At 44.3% G+C, this 14844-nt stretch overlaps 1 long non-coding RNA gene across 1 annotated transcript; it reads left to right on the top strand.

The window, feature by feature from the left end:
* Nucleotides 1–2052: 2052 nt before the first annotated feature.
* Nucleotides 2053–12170, top strand: LOC126498333 (uncharacterized). Its single transcript, XR_007590818.1, has 3 exons — nucleotides 2053–3142; nucleotides 6782–6984; nucleotides 11127–12170. It is a non-coding gene; the product is annotated as an uncharacterized lncRNA (long non-coding RNA).
* Nucleotides 12171–14844: the final 2674 nt, after the last annotated feature.

Raw genomic sequence — 14844 nt, 5'->3', positions numbered from 1 at the left:
CGTCCTTCCCGCGCCCCGCGCCCTTACCGCACCCAGCCCGCACCCCAAGCCCTGCTCACCCCACACCCGGGATACCGGCGGGCGTCGCCGTACCTAGGAGCGCGGCCGCGGGCACAGGGCCAAGCCAAAGATGCCCTTGAACTACTGCTTTGAATTTCTCTATCTACGTGGCCTTTGTGACTTTCAAAGTCGAGGGCAAATAAGCACCCGCACGTCAGTCTCCTAACAGAATGAGGGCCGCTAGAAAGGGCAGTGATCCGAGTTCACAGAGGGCAGGCTCGGAATCCTGATCTAGGTGGGTAAACAAAACAAACCCTTGCCCATGGGGCGGGGGTGGGGTGGGGTGGGGGGGGAGAGGATCTAAATGAAACAATTCGTGACAAGGCGTTTATCTTGCAGTATAACCTTGGTTATTTTGTACGGAATCCTGGAAGTTCGCCTTGGAATACCCTGCATAATTTACAAACGTCATTGCAAATACAATGACATGTCTACGAAAAACAATTGCACATTGTGATTTTGAAGATCGTGGATGTTTTAACCTTAGTATAAAATGTGCCAAGATAACCCAAGCTAATATTGGACCTGTCCTGTTCTTAGCATGTATATGGTTATGATTGGAATGATGAACAGCAAAAGTTTGCGAAAAATCATCAATGTAGTAAATATCATCATAAAATTAACCTCAGAAGGGTGTGTTGAATTCAGTTGAATTTAAACTACGCCCTTTAAAAGTAAGAGAGCCGTGAAGGCAGCTGTAAATGTTCACTCCTGTATTGTGCAAATATGTGTGACTGCACACCTAATGCACGCGCACCCATATGTATGCTGAACACTCTGTCTTCTGGGAGCTGGCTGTTCCTCTTCTATCACCAAGCGTTATCTCTACCCAGAAGAACATGACAACATGACAGGGTTTTTATCTTAGAGCCTGAAGAAAATGTGGCTCGATTTTTATTGATTGTGATAATTTACGTTCACTTTATGAGACACATAAATGGGCCTGTGTGCTCTGTATCCTGAAATAGCAAAGGACAAGGGGCCACTATGTCAGTGTCCTAGGCTTCCCTTTGAGAAAGTATCTTTGGTAACCACTTTGTTTTCTTTTTTATTTTGACTCTTAATACAAAATTAGATTTTTAGGAATGCGTTGAGTGATGACGTTCTGTGGCCGCTGGAGCTTGGCCAGTACCAACTTTGTTTTCCTTGGGGCTGTGTTAATGTTAAGAACCAGGAGTCAGAACCTCCTCGTTGGCCAGTGACCTGTTCTGTATGCTGCCTAGGTTGCCAAGAAGCCAGGAAAAGGCACCACCACTATGACATTTCTGCTCACAGAGGTGACAGGGCTCTTTACAGCAAGGTGTTTGTCATTCTGAAGCCCCGCGGAGCCCCGCGGTTTCCCAGTGCTAAAGTGAGAGTTACCCTCTCCAGCTGAGATCCCCAACCCCAGAGCCCCTTGCCATCTCTCCTTCCTGCTGCCAGAGAAGCTGCTTATTCACTGGAAGCTGGTCGGGTATCTTGTGATTATCCAACTGTTCCCTCATATTTTCTCAGTGCAAGTTGTCTCCTAAACATCTGTCAACGGGCTGGGCTCACAGGCCTGGGTGCCGCTCACCTGGACTGTTGCCAGCCAACAGCCTGGCTGCTGCAGGTTTTCATCCTGGTTTGGGATCTTTCCCTAGAATTCTCCTTTCGCTTCACAGCTGACAGATGGCCATTTGTCAGGGTTTTGTTTAGTTGGGTCTCGGTTTTCCGAGACAAGGTTTCTCTGTGTAGATCTGGCTGTCCTGGAACTCAGTCTGTAGACCAGGCTGGCCTCTGAATCAGAGATCTGCCTGCCTTTGCCCCCCTGAGTGCCAGGACTAATGGCATGCACCACCATAGCTTTTTATCAAGGAAGATTTGGGATTTTCTTAACATACGTTCATGCAATTATACTTCTTTTATTAAATTAAAAAATTCTTCTTTCAGTAATTTAAGTATTTTCATTAAGTTATTAATTGTATAAATGGGTAAAATGTCTTAAAATCCACGATATAAATACTATTACCATAAAGGATCATAGATTTTTATTCATGTAGATAGGCTAAAATGGGAGAAAAGCACATAGTTTTTAGTTTTTTTTTTTTCTTAAATCCTTTCTGTATTAGGCTTTTCTGTCTAGGTCAGCTCTGAAAACTGAGTGGATTGGTAAGTGGAAAGTTACACAGCCAGTGTCCCACCCCTCTCTTAAGCGTGTCCCAGGAAGCCCTGCACTAGCTCATGTTGGTGGATCCTTTTACTCTTTAGAAAGAATGGCATCCTTTCCCCTGTTGCTCTGGGCTCAGTAACTTGGTTCACAAACTTAATGGAAACATTTGCATTTCTGATAAATGAACCTTGCCCAGACACTTGCCCCTCTAGGATTACTAGGAGGACTTGCGGCATTGTATGAGTCGTCCCCCCCCCCCCCATCTCTTTGCTAGTATGTTTCAACTGAAATTGCACAAGAATTTTGTAACATGTGAACTCTGTGTTTGCAACAGGATAACTTCCCTGCAAGAATGTTAACTGTTGTTTGCTCTACTTAGTATCTCTGCCTAGCAGCTCAGTTAAACAATCAGAATTTGCAGGTAGAAACAGGTGGATCTCCAGCTCAAGACTAGCCTAGCTTACTTATAGTGAGCTCCCGCCCAATCAGGGCTCCTTATTGAGAACTTTTCTCAAAAATGAAGGAAAACAGACAAACAAAAGAACGGAAGGAGGAGGGAAGGAGGGAGAGAAAAGAAAAGGAAGAAGGAAAGGAGTTTGTATAAATTGTTTATATTAATTCCTTGGACATTGTAATGGTGTTCCACTTTAGTATTCATTCTGCTCATTAAAAATCTTTTTATTTTTAATAATAAAAGCTTATTGAATGCTAAAATCACTGTAACTTTTTAAGTAAGCACTGTCTGTTCCTGGGTTCACAGAGCAATGCCGGTGACATTAAGAATGTCTCCAACATGACACAGCTATATTTTCTGGATGCAGAGTAGAGACAGCTGGGAGTGACCTTCTGCCAGTCCCCGTGCCTCGGGAGAGCAAAGTCAACCTGTGCTCTTTGGTGCTGTGTGCTGATCAGGAGCAAGCAGTTGGCCTGGGTTTGCAAGTTCCTCCCGAGGTAATAGACACAGCCAGCCGCCTCCTGCCGGTGCCCCACGTTTGGTGGAACTGTGTCCTTCTGAAACCTGCCATGTCCCTACAGCCATTAGCAGGCTGCTTCTAAAGTCTGAATTCTAAGGTGTTAGAAGCAGCCTAAGCAAATGTGGCTGACTCTTACCCATACTGCCACCCACTGGCGATGTCTCTCCCCAAGGCATCCCGTGAGCACAGCTATACCTCCATTGGTGGCTGGAGGGTTTTATTTATATGAAATTGTTTATCACGTAACATCTCCACTTTGCTGGGATCCTGAAGAAAGGTAGTGAAAGTGGGTGGTCCTTGGACTTCCCACAGGGCAGGGAACCCTGATGGCTCTTTGGGCTGATGAGGGAAAGTGATTTGAGATACAACAGAGAACACTGATTCTGAGTGACCCAGAGCAAGAACAGGTGAGTAGGGGGCTTGAGCAAGGAGTTCTTGTCAACAGACCGGTCGCTTCAGAACCAGTACACGCACGTTTCCACACGACATCACTGCTGAATTAAAGCTTCAGGAAACAAAGCTGCGTGGAGTCGGAGACTGCTCCTTCGTTTCAGACACTGTTAATTACACCACTGTTTGGTCAATGATTCGGGCATATTCCTAGCTAGCTCTTACATCCCGAATTAGCCCATTTCTGTTCACCTATTGATCAGCTTGAGGCTGTGGGTTATTGGTAAGAATCCAGTGTCTGTCTCCTTCAGTACCTACATGGCATCTCTTTGACATCTCCTGTTCCCCCTATCTGTTCTGATTTCCCACCTGGCTTTATGCTGCTAAGCTACTGGCTGAAACAGCTTCTTTATTAACCAATGGTAACAAAACATATTCACAGCATACAGAGGGGAATCCCACATTAGCTACACAATAAATCAAGTATCTAAACCCAGAGTTATTCTATGATTACTAGGTCAAACCTGAGTTAAAATCCAAACATGCTTTTACCTTGGCCATTCAATCTCAGATTCTTTTTAGAATAAGCCAAAGTCACATAGAAAGATATCAAAATGATTTTTTGAAAAATATGAGTGGGAAAGAAAACATACCCTCAAAACTATAAATGGCAAATGTCAGTTCCCAAGTCTTCACCATGATGATGTTTCCCAGTGAGATCATTAAAGCTGTGTGCAGCTCCTTAGTTCATTCTAATATGCAACCATTCCTTTCTTTCTTTCTTTCTTTCTTTCTTTCTTTCTTTTGAATTGCTTGGTCTTATTTTAGGTGATGCTGTATTTTATTTTATGCTGCTACATAATGGCAGTCTTCAGAGAGAGTAGTTATTTACCCGGAGGGGAGGAATCCAAAGGCTTGATTGATGTGTGTACTGCCAATCACATCTTTAGGATGCTACATTTAAAACAAAATCTGGCATACAGTAGCAATAGCAGTAATTGGGCCTGGAGAGATGGGTCAGTGGTTAAAAGCACTTACTGCTCTTCCAGAAGACCCTGGCAGATGGTTCACAACTGTCTACAAAGCCCTAGGGACTCTTATTCCTTCTTCTGACCTCTGAGGGCACGCAAATACATGTGACATTCACCCAGACATACACAAATAAAATAAATATTAAAAAATTAAAGACCAGGACTGGAGAGACTGTTCAGTGGCTAAGAACACTTTCTACACTTGCAGAGGATTTGAATTCGGTACCCTGCACCCACATGGAAGCTAATAACTACCTGTATCTCCAGGGGGTTCAACACCTTCTTCTGACCTCCATGGGTACAATTTAGGCATGTAATGCAATACATATGTATAGACACTCACACATACATGTAAAATACATATATAAAAATAAATCTCAAAAATGTATCAGCAGTAGTAAACAGTAAATAATGACATGTGGTTCTTAGCAGTATGTGGGGGACATTTAAAATTTTATCCTTCCAAACGCAGATGTCATAAGTATATGATTCTTTGTCATGGGGTGTTGAGCTGAAGTCTTTTACCTTCTGCTTAGGGAGTTTCCACCACCTGTCCTATGAGTCCACAGATTCATAAAAGGTTAACTAGGAGAATTAGGACTGGAGATGTAACTCAGTGGTGGAACCCTGACCCAACATGGGTAGAACCCTGGATTAGGTTCCAGGCTGCAACCAAAAACCAAAGCCTTTTACCTCTTCCCACCTGCCCTACACTTTTGCCTTGTTTAGCACATCTCTAACACAAATGAGAGTACCCATACCGAAGTAACTGAAAAGTACAAGCATTCCCAATTTCCCCAAAGCCAAGTGACCACAGCAGCTTGGGAGGTGCAGGCAGGACCTTTCAAGCCACATCCCCTGCCACTAAAAAGCTGAAGACTAGAGACTGCCCCTGCAGACAAGCACCTTCTAACAGTTACTACTGGGAAGTCAATAGCAGCGGGCCTTCCAACGCTGGCTGCTTCCTTCTCAGTGTTTCAGAGACCACCATACCGATGCTTCCGGGACAAAACAAAAGCAAACAAACAAAAAAGCCAAAAGAGCTATGTGTGATTCTTAAAACGTTGTTCCCTGTGCCCATCTTCAAGGTTCTGAATTTGAACATTTGAAAATCCATTATGCACTTCAGTCAAAAAAGAAAACAAAAGAGCTAAGATGTACCAATATTTGACATTTATCTGGGTAAGTGTGTGCTGCATTTTAAAGCTTCACAGACAGGAGAGGGTTCAGGATGACTTTCCCATCCTGCACTGCGTGCTAAAATGGACTGGTGTACAGGCCATTAGTGTATCTCCAGCTCAGACCATAAAAACCAGCAAACACTAAGTGACTGAACGTGCTCCGGGTATTTTTGGAGCCCCGTCTTTTGCAAAGATCCAGGCTGTAGGTCTTTGCCTCTGTGCCCTTCTGCCTCCCTAAGGCTCACTTCTTTGTGTGGTTAGGACTCGGGTTTTTATAAGCATCTTTGGTTGTGACATAGAATTTGAAAACAGAAATTGTAACATGTTATTACAACATCATCTGGTATTTCTCTTAACTGTAGTTTTAATTCCTGGTATTGCTGTTTTAGCCCACCCTAGTCAACTTGTAGAAAAGGTGGTCTCTGTCTTTTTTCCCAGTTTTCTCTTAAGACCATACTTTATGCACACGTATTAAAAACACAGCAAAAGAATGGGTTACTAGGGTTTTAATCTTTGAGCCAAGGGAGTTTCGTTGTCAGACTTCGCCTTAGAGTCCACCCTTGGGAAGATTCTGGGAAAAGATGACACAAAGTCATAATGATGAAACCAGTCTGTGGTGAGCTGGGCTGAGCTGGAGGTCCCAGCATGTGGCCAGCAGAGGCAGGAGAACCTGCAAAAGTTTGAGACTATCTTGGGCTATGCACCACCATACATTTTCAGAACACAATGACACACACACACGCGCGCGCACACACACACACACACACACACACGATGAAAGAGAAATAGGAGGGAGGAGGGAGGGAGGCTAACCTCCATTCTAATTAAATAGATTTGCCTTTTGAAGAAAATTATGTGTGCATAAGAAAAGGAATAAACGTGACCACATGGGAAGAAAATTATGGCAACTTTAAGAGAAACCTTGTTTTCTCCCATCTTTTCATTTTATAGCATCAATGTCAGTCTCTGAGCACATAGGGTTTAAACTGACTGGACCTGTCTCCAATACTGCAGCTTCAAAGAGGAGTTTGTAACCATCTACCCATGCTGTGGGGAACCTTCCAGGAGTGAACCACAAGGGATGGACAACACAGAAGGTTCAGCTCTATGCATGTAACTGGCATTCCACTCCCTGCCCTTCCTGTCCAGCCGCTTCTTAAACATGACTGATTCACCAGCCACTTGCCTCCATGATCGGTTCCTTCTTTCAGTTTGAAGTAAGTTTGCTCTTCCCATCTGAAATGATGTCTCCCATCCCAAGTGGCTCTCCCAGGATGGGAACCCCTTTCTCTTAAGTAAGCCCTGATGGATTACAGTTTTAGACATAGCTGTGAGAGTTAACACATTTACTATGAGGACTGAGAGCGCCCATTTCACAGAGAATGCAGCCTGAAGGAAACCCAGGTCCTCTAAAGCCAAGGTTAGGAGCTGACCCTCTCACAGGAAAGGGAGACTGTGGCGCAGTCTGGAAAGGCGAGGAATTGTGTTCAGCGTCTGGTTGATTCCCATGGACTACAGTACCAGGAACTGCCCGCACAACTCAGGTCACACTTGACGTGAGTTACGAGGTCTGGCGATGAAGTTGCACAGACCTAAGTACAAAATGAATCATTTCTGGCTCATCAGCCCCAAGTGTGCTCAGTGGTCCCACAGTCAACCTCGCCCCACCGACAGCTGTGCCTGGAGGTGCTATCCCAAGTTCCCAGGGATTTAGGGTCCCCCAGATCCTTTGGTCTTCCAGGTCTTAGTCCCTCCAGGTCTCTTGGATTTGTCAGGTGTCCTAGTCTGCCCAGGTCTCCTTGCCCCATCACATAGCTTGGTTTTCCAGGCCTTTTGTTTCTCTTGGTCTTTCTGGGCCTCTCGCTCCCCATGTCTCTTGGATCTTATGGGTGTCTTGATTCCCTCCTTGTCTCTTGGTCCCCTGAGATGCCTTGTTTGTTTTTTGTTTTTTTTTTTTATCAACCTCATTTGAATGTACACGTATATCCCCCACACTTTCAGAGAGAGGAATGGGGTTTCCTGTATTTGATTTTCGTACATAATGAAATTACTGAAAGCGAGCGAGCAGGTTGCAAATGCCCCAGAAGCACAAACATGGACATTGTCTCTGTAGCTTTCAGGTCTTGTTCGTGTAGACCAAGGACTGATGCTTCGTGACACACATGCTCCCCAGCTGGTTACCTGTATCTCCATTTTCTTTAAGCTGTCTTTTGAAGGAGTGGCCATTCCTAATTTTACTTAATTTTCTCCACTTTCCTTTGGATTTTGAAATTGTGTTTTTGTTTAAACATTTGCTTCCTTCTCCCCACCCGAGTTCTCAAGTCTTTACTCCCACATCCCCTTTCTCTGTCCAGGGCTTAAGGCACCTGTATAAATCCTCATCTCCGCAGCACAGCGATAGCTCCGATTCGCTTTTCTCTCCCTGCTTATGGACTGGGAGGTGTTTTTGAATATGTGACTTTACGTTGTGTGACTTTGAGCCTCCCTGGCGCATCAGCGCTGCACGGTTGCACAGTCAAACTCTGTGTCCTCTGCTTCCCTCTGGTGATGTTGTTGTTTATCAGAGGCCAAAACGGCTCAGTCTTAACTACTGTGCATTTAAAGGAAACCTCCCCACAAATCCCCAACATTCTATGGATGCTCCTGGATTATCAGTTAATCCCATTTCTGGTACGATTAGAACTAGTTTGACAAGTTTAATGACCCACCTTTTGAGGGCCGTGGGAAATTTAGAGACACACTGGACATCCTTAAAGACACTGGGCTCCCTACCCACAGACATGGCACAGTTCCCTGTCTGCTTAGATTTTCAACTCTCTGTACACAGTCATGTAACACTGCCCATAGAGGTCTCAAGCATGTGGTTAGATTTCTTCCTAGCACATTGCCTCCTCTGTTCCTTTTGTCAATACTATCAGCATACAAAACTCCGTGTCTTAAAAAATTGTTGTTGCATGGGTAAAGAAATAAAACGCCCAATGATATTGTTCAATGCTCTTACTAGTCCTCATATTTTGAATATATGGGGAGATTTCCATGGGGACACTGTAGAAATATCATTATTCTCACGTCCTCTTTTCAGATTCCTTTATGTTCCTCATCTTACTCCCAGGCTAGAACCGCTAACATTTGTTCAAAGGCCGAGTCTTCTTTTAATCTACTTCTTGCACGTATATTCCTGCGTGTGCACAGGTATGCGAGGTACACAGTTCAGGTGTGTGTGTGTGTGTGTGTGTGTGTGTGTGTGTGTGTGTGTGTGTGAATATGGGCAAGGAGTCCATGTCCCATGTTGCATTTCATTCTTCATTTCTTTCCAACTTATTTTTTGAGACAGAGTCTCTCACTGAACGTAGAGCTCACAGGTTCAGCTAGCCTGGCTCTCTCATAGGTTTGGCTAGACTGGCTCTCTGGTGGGCTCAGCTAGCCTGGCTCTCCACTAGGTTCAGCTAGCCTGGCTTTCCAGTGACGTGGAGGGAATCTCCTGTCTCCAAGTCTCCAGTACCAGGATGATAGGATCATGCTGCTTCTCCTGGCTTTTTACACGGTTCTGAAAGTCTGACTTCAAGCCCTCATGTTTCTGTGGCAAATACTGGCTCAGCCACCACTCCCCTGCCCCTCTCTGTTCCTTTTGAAAGGAGACGTTTAGATTCTGTGATATGGTAAAATATTTGTTCTAAGATTTTGTTAGGCTCAGTTTAAATAAAAATTCTTACACCCAAATAGACTCATAACCTTAAACTAAAAGAATAGAAAAGTTTATATCAACTTTTTTAAAAAAATTCACTGAAATTTACACTTTAGAATAAATCTAATTTGGTTCTTCTTTAATTTGGGGTTCCATAGTTCAAGAGTCAGACCCAGTCACAAGGTAAGAACCCCTCATCTGGTATTCCTCAGATCTTCTCTATGTGGGGATTGGCATCTATCTGCTGGCCGTCAGTTTGTGTGCCTTGACCTTTAAGTAGTCTCTTTCACCCTCCAAAGGGCAGGTGGGTCTAGTGATGGTCTTTTCTCTAAGCTTGGCTCCTATAGTTCCTGACCACACAGAAGTTTTAGTCATTCTAAAACTGAAAATATGACCTTGTTACCTTCTTTTATACCTTATGGCATGCGGTAGCAATATTTTATAGAACACAGTTGATACATTTTCCAGAAGAGAAAAAAAAATCAGAGACTTTCTAATATTTGTGTGTGTGTGCAGGTATGTATGGAGGCCAGAGGACAGCCATGGGTGTCTGTTCTCAGCTGCCATCCATGCTGTAGCTTTTGTTTTGTTTGAAGATATCTCCAGTTGGCTTAGGATTCACTGTTTGGATTAGATTGGCTTGCCAGCAAGACTCAGGGCCTCATAGTTACAAGGCAATCACTTCTCCAACCACCCTACCCAGCTTCAAGTATTAGAATCCAGTCTTTCAATCTAGGCAAGCATTTATATTGGCGGTTCCCTTTTACTTAGGAAGTAACATGATATTTTATGTGTGTCCTTTAAATAGAATTTGATGCTAGTGCTAAGGTACGCTAATAGGTAGCAATGTTAAATAAAATGTATTTAACCAAGTTACTTAAAAGAAACAAAGGAAGACTCTTAAAGGGGCAAATCACTTTTCAACACATTGTATATGAACAGATGGTTATTTGCAAAACAAATTCCATGTAAATTGTCCTTCCTCTATATACATACCAAAGTCATGTGACTTCCTGGAGGGCAATGGCAGAGCCTGATTTTGAGGACTTCCTTATACTATTCTTACTTCTGTGTGGTCAGGACTGCCACAGGAACCCATACCAGCTGCAAGGTACCCCAAAAAGTGTTGCGCTGGAATGCATTTCCCAGATCCCTCTGTGAGGCTGCCTTCATCCCAGGAGGCATACTCAGTGACTCACTACACGGAATCAAGATGAGGTTTCCCAGCATGGACAAACAGGACAACGTGCAGGAAGTTACCACATGTATGGGGTCAGCACAGGGCATGGCATTGAGTGCCTGTGGGTTACTGCAGCTTTGTTGACTCTTAGAACTCTCTCAAGTCCTCGCAAACTTAGGTTGCATAACAGAGTCAACAGAGCACACTGCCCAAAGCCTAGGACAGCCACAAAGTGACATGCTCGTTCTGAGTTTCCCCTGCTCTGTCCCTTTAGCCTACCCCCGAGTGAGGTGATATCATTCTGCTTCATTCTTATTCTCTTTTCGGGGACTTGAAGCTTTGCCTGAACTCAGAGCCACACCAGGTTAAAGCCAGGATGTGTAAATGCTCCATCTCACCCAGCTTTGAAGAAGGCCCAGTTCTTGTATGTATGTACATCCATGGCTATGGCCCTGTCCTCTCTAGAGGCTGCAGTCATGGCTTTCTTTCTCCAGCCACCACCTGCTTGACTCAGCAGCAGCGATCCACAGCAAGCATCCTCTGGGAGGCGGTGATGTCATCCTGTGTCATCACCCATCTCACCACCATACTGGAGTTCTCCAAGGTCCTGAACCCAGAACTGCTTCTCCAGCCTTGGTGTTTAAGGAACACAGTTCAAGCGGTCAGACACTCTCCAGGAATTGAATATCTGCACCCACACTGCACCCACTTAACTGATGTGGGAGTGTCATATCAATCTGTTGATTTCATTGGCTGAGCAATAAAGAAACTGCTGGCCCTGATAGGTTAAAAGATAGGTGGGTGGAATAAACAGAATAGAATTCTGGGCAGAAGAGGAAGTGAGGTCAGACTCTGCGCTGCTTCCAGAGGGACCGGACAGCCGCCATGCTCTGCTCTCCCAGGCAGCTGCAACCCACGATGGACTTAGGCTAGAATCTTCCCGGTAAGCGCACCTTGGGGTGCTTACACACATCATTAGAAATGGGCTAGTCCAGGTGCGAGAATTAGCCTGTAAGGGCTAGAGTTCATGGGCCAAGCAGTTCTTAAATGAATACAGTTTGTGTGTTGTTATTTCGGGCATGAGCTAGCCAAGCGGCTGGGGTGTTGGGGACGCAGCCCCGCCACTCCTATTGCAACACTTAACTGTGGGAGCTTCCTGACAAGGCAGGCAGATTGGGGTTCTGCTTGCCACCTGCCATCCTGAATCTATCTGCCTGTGGGGGATGCTGCTCCAGCCTGTGTAATGACCTATAGAGGCTGCACATGCACAGGACACTTGTTTTTCTTTATTTTCCTGAAGTTATATATCACTGCCTTTAGTATTTATTTTAAAGTTAGAAACAGTAAGGTTCTATACATTTTGTTTATATATCGCATCATTCCCCAAGGACAGATTTCGGCCCCGCAGGAGTGATGATCGCCAGGTCCCAAGCAGCAGAGAATGTCCATACACTGCTGAATGGCTTCCAAAAATATCTGTCCCAACTGTGTGTGAGAACACCCCCCTCTCCACTCTTCTCACTGCAAGGCTCCAGTGGTCACAGTTGTGTGTTGTGACATATATTCTTTTCTCTAGTTGCTGACAAAGCCAAGTGTGCTTGGGTGAGGAAGCACATATATCTTCTCTATTCTCTGCCTACCCCTTTAGATTAAAAAACAAAGATTTACTTTTGTGTACATATGTGTGCCTGTGTGAATTTATGCGCACTGTGTGCATGCAGGTACCCATGGAAGCCAGAAGAGGGTGCTGAGCACACTGGAACTGGAGTTGCACACAGTTGTGAGCCTCAGTGTGGGTGCCAAGAATCCAACTTAGGTTCTCTGCAAGAACAGCCTGTGCCTTTAACCACCCTGTGTCTCTTCGGTCCAATCCCTGCAGTTTTACACAGTCTTTTCTGTACTACCCAAGCTTCTCACACATTTCTTACCATAAATTTATTACTTTACCTCTATTATTACCTTATTTTCTACCTGTTTCTGAATTTACGTGAATTACAATTTTGTTCATTTCATGTCTTAACCTAAGAAATTTGAAATTTCTCAGTGAATGTAAAAATTGTTCCCTATTTTCTATTAGCATTTATCAAGGGGTCCTGCATACTTTGAGACTTCTTATGCACCCAGGTATAGGATCACATATGTTTTTCTATAACTTACTGTTTTTATTCTTTGATTCTCTTAGTAATTGATATAAAAATCTAAGCTGTCTATTCTCATTATATTAATACTAAATACAAACACCTAATATTTAATCATCTATCTTTTCCTCACTGGCCATATTATTTCTGTTGTTTTTGAGTGCACACAATTTTCATATATGAAATCATCATTATTGCCATTTTCTTGTGGACCTGGGGAAGTACCCAGCGCCAGCAGGTGGTTTTTACTTACTTTTTTTTAGCATTTTAAAATTTATTTATTTATTTTTATTTGCATTGGTGTTTTGCCTGCATGTATTTCTGTGAGAGGGTGTCAGATCTTGGAGTTACAGATAGTTGTGAGCTGCCATGTGGGTGCTGGGAATTGAACCTGGGTCCTCTGGAGAGCAGTCAGTGCTCTTAATTACTGACCCTCTCTCCAGCCCCAGCTGGTTATAGTTTACCCATTTGGAAGTCACGTTCAATAAATGGGTCCATGTCTCTGGGTCCTGCTCTTGGGGCTCCTTTCCTCCTGCTGGGTCACCATGTCCAGCTTCAGTATGATAGTTTTTGCTTCATCTTACCATACTTGTTTGTATTTCATGCTTGATTGTTATTTCTTAGAAGCCTGTTCTTGGGGCTATAGAGATGACTCGGTGGTTAAGAGTACTAACTTTTCTTTCAGAGGGCCAGGGTTCAATTCCCAGCACCCATATGGCAGCTCATAAACTGTAATCCCAGCACCCTCACACAGGCATACATGCAGGCAAAACACCAGTGCACATGAAATAAGAATAAATAAATTTTAAAAAAGAAGTATTTGAGAAGTATTCCAATGAGAGTCAGAAAGGGAATGGATGTGGGGGAGGAACTGGTGGGGAGAGAGGAAAGGAAAACCTCTGGTCAGGAATGCGTATGAGATATCAGTATGAGAAAAGAATTTATTTTCAACAAAAGGGAAAAAGTGAAAAAGTTATGTTTAGGGATGTTGCTTGCAGCTATTTAAAGTGTGTTTTATTTAATATTCCCATGGACATATTGTGTTTGAAGCCCTTCCCTTCTTGTTCCTGCCTTATAGCCTCCCACACTTTTCCCTCCCAACAGCATGTGCTTTCTCTCTTTAAAAAACAATAATAATACCCTAGTGCTGTTTGCAAGTGCATGGGGCTATCAGGTATTTTAATAGTATCAGGGACGGTGACTGAGCTAACTCTGTATCAAACAAGGTGGGTAATAACTAGGAGACTTTGGAGAGTCTTTGTGCAGCAACAGAAACGAGCATGGGCACCATTCCTCAAAGGAATAAGGAAAAACAGCAGAAAACAGATGAGGACCAGCTTTCACCTGTCTCCTTCCTAACTGTGGACACAATGTAACCTGCTGCCTCCGACTCCTTCTGCCACGCTATCTCCACTGTGGTGGATTGTATCCCTTCAAACTGTAAACCAAAACTAATCCTGTTGTCTTTAAGTTGCTTTTCTCAGGCCTCCTGTCACACCATGAGAAAAGCAGCTCACAGACTCAACGCTGGATCTGGTGGCAAGGACTCAGAATGTCCACTGTCTGCAGTGTTCTAGAGAGGGAGGATCCACGTGAGCACCAGCTTGTTACCTCAGCCTGTTTGAACACCCTCTTCTGTAGACCTGAGTAGCGGATGAATGACCTGTGACCTGACCAGAGATGGTGGGGGTGGTGGGACTCCCCAGGAAGGTGGCATTCCTGAGGAAGACATGGCAGGGAATTGCGGTGGTCTCCTAGGCTCAGCGGTATGTTTTGCAGGTAGAGAGGGTAAATGGGAGCGGGAGCAGTAGAGCCAAGGACACAAGGAAGACACCGAGATAGAGGGGACCTGGTCAGGGCCTTCAGGCACCAAGGTCACTGCTGGACCTTTCTGCTGTGCCATGAGTTCTGTTTTCTGTTTCATCGACATAGAATTAGAGTTGGCCACTGGGTCAAGACTGATGAGTACCAGACTGGGTAGCACAGTGTCCTCGGATGGCCCATGAGACTCCAGGACAGCCAGCAGACTGCACTTCCTGAGAGAAGCAGCTGGAAGTCTCTCCGTGACTTTTAA

Source organism: Alexandromys fortis, unplaced genomic scaffold, assembly GCF_014885135.2.
Source record: "Alexandromys fortis isolate MF-2015 unplaced genomic scaffold, M_Fortis_MF-2015_v1.1 scaffold_3, whole genome shotgun sequence".
Classification (NCBI taxonomy): Eukaryota; Metazoa; Chordata; class Mammalia; order Rodentia; family Cricetidae; genus Alexandromys; species Alexandromys fortis.
Note: the sequence above shows the minus strand (reverse complement) of the source record. Positions and strands in the feature narration are given on the sequence as shown.